A 2,268-nucleotide genomic window follows, 5' to 3' on the forward strand; every position below is an offset into this window, starting at 1 on the left:
ACGCAAATAGTTGTAATTATTTATAATATAATATTATAATATCAGCGCGGCTCCGAAATCGGACAATCAAGACTGTTATCGGGAAGTCGGGAGCAGCGCATCTGATTCAGGAAATTCCCGACAAAATTGGGAAAGTTGGCAGGCCTGCTATTACTGCCACCAAGGAGGTAAACAGTGTCACCTTCAACTTCATAGTATGATAGTTCTGTTATTGCTGAAAAAAAAAGCCACCCTTGCAAATTCTCTGTCGATCGCATCAAACTTGGAGGAATGTAACGTAACTGAAGCATCCTGGGATCAAATACTATATATCGTCATCGTCTCTGCCTCCTCCCTGAGGCTATGTCATTACACGAGAGAGCACAAGAACAGGAAGTAGCTACCGTCACAACTGATGTAGCTTTAGTCAATTATATTGGTTTCCTTTTTTTAAGCACGGCATAGTATACCAGGTCAAATGCAATAAAAACTTGCTGTACAAGAAAGAGAGCTACTGCGATTTATTCACCTTATCTTGGAACAAACAAAATCACCAAATATTTACTGCTTTCTTTTCCTTTTCAAAGAGATATTTTTCATAATTTTTTTTATGGCTGCACGCTGTACACAACTAACCTCTACATTATAATCTCACATCTTGAATACAACATTTTACTACAGTATCATTATAATTTTTCTGTATATAATACACAACATTTCACTACCATTATAATCTTTCATTACATTTCACTAAAAGTGTTTCATTTGAAATAAAATAAAACATTTCACTACATTGGAACCTTACATCTTCAGTACACTTTGCAGTCACACAACCAGCAGTACAAAATACCCCATCTGGTCACCCAGCCAGGAGAGCGACTGCAACAGACTTCTCGGGCCTGGCGCAGAATTGCCAGGTGACTGGAACGGATAATTTTCACCGGCACAATATCGGCGCATTATTGCGCCAAGTGAACGCAAAGTGTTTTATTAAACACTGAATCCTAATAATAGAGGGCTCCTACTCCAGGAACTTTTTCACTTTAACACCTGCACTGAATATACCGACTAAACACGCTGTAAAGCATTCGATAGACTCTCAAACAGAATTGGCTGTTTGCTTATTTGGGATGAGATGATGGCCAGACATTCTCCACCATCCCCTCAAACAAACCATTGAGAAAAGCACAACAGTAACAATTAAGTGTTCAACATGAAGAGAATCCCAAAGATTTTATAGTTTGTTTTAGTTTTTAAAGCATTTTACGGCACTTGTAACACAATAACGTCATATAAATGCCAAAGATTAGAGGTGTTAAAAGACAGTAAAGTAACAAGTTTTACACAAGAAAGGAGGGGAGATAGATACAATAGGTATTTTATAGGAAAGAAGGAGCAAACCACACTAGAGCACCCGCCAACCACCCACAGATTTTATAGTTTTGAGATATCTGGCCTAGACAGGCTACATGATGTCTGCCAACAATCTCTTCTTGTCTTAAAATAAAAATATAAACATAATGAGAGAAAACTCTGAGAAAAGATAAATTATAAATAATAAAAGCAACTTGCATTATATTTTCATCCCCGTTATTCCAACACAAAATATTCCTTTGCTAAAATGAAACATAGGAATAGCCTAGCTAAGCAAAAGTAAAATATATGTCATCCTTTCCTCTTTCATGAAATAATGAATTGAATACCTTTTGTGATTTTGGTTTATCAGTCTTCAAATAATAATACCTTATATAATACAGTCTCATTTTTGCAATAATTTATAGAGTCCTAAACAACGACCCGCCCCTCATTTACAACACCAACAAAAAGTACAAAGATATGGAGAGAGTCTCAAAATAATATTTTTAAGAACAGATTTTCTTTTTCATAATCGCAAATAAAAAGGGAATTTATTATTTACAAAAGGATTCTGCTTTCATTCAATGAACCCCCTTTCACAGGTGTGTCTTTTTAAATTTCTCAAAAGCACAGAGCTCAACATTTTTTAAAAATGTGAATCCTCAAAATACAAAATAGCAGCACAAGATCAGACTTTCCAAGGCATAAACTCAAGGAAAAATCAAAAGTTAAATTTTTTAAAAATTGTAAGGCATAAAAAAATGAAGCAACAAATGTTTGACTAAACAAATATTATCTTTTATACCAACTGTTGAGGAACTAAACAACAAAATAGTTAAAGTTGACATTATAACCTAATTCATTAAAATATCTAAAAATATATGTGATTGTCTCAGAATGCCTAATTTAGATTTTTTTAAAGCAACACCCCCC

At 34.6% G+C, this 2,268-nt stretch overlaps 1 protein-coding gene across 1 annotated transcript in view; it reads right to left on the reverse strand.

Annotated features, from left to right (window-relative positions):
• The window catches only part of LOC101859996 (voltage-dependent calcium channel type D subunit alpha-1), a gene marked incomplete at its 3' end in the record, with an annotated part of 13,237 nt that overhangs the window by 9,906 nt on the left and 1,063 nt on the right, over window positions 1-2,268 (reverse strand). The window lies entirely within an intron of this gene.

Source organism: Aplysia californica, unplaced genomic scaffold (genome assembly GCF_000002075.1).
Source record: "Aplysia californica isolate F4 #8 unplaced genomic scaffold, AplCal3.0 scaffold01731, whole genome shotgun sequence".
NCBI lineage: Eukaryota > Metazoa > Mollusca > Gastropoda > Aplysiida > Aplysiidae > Aplysia > Aplysia californica.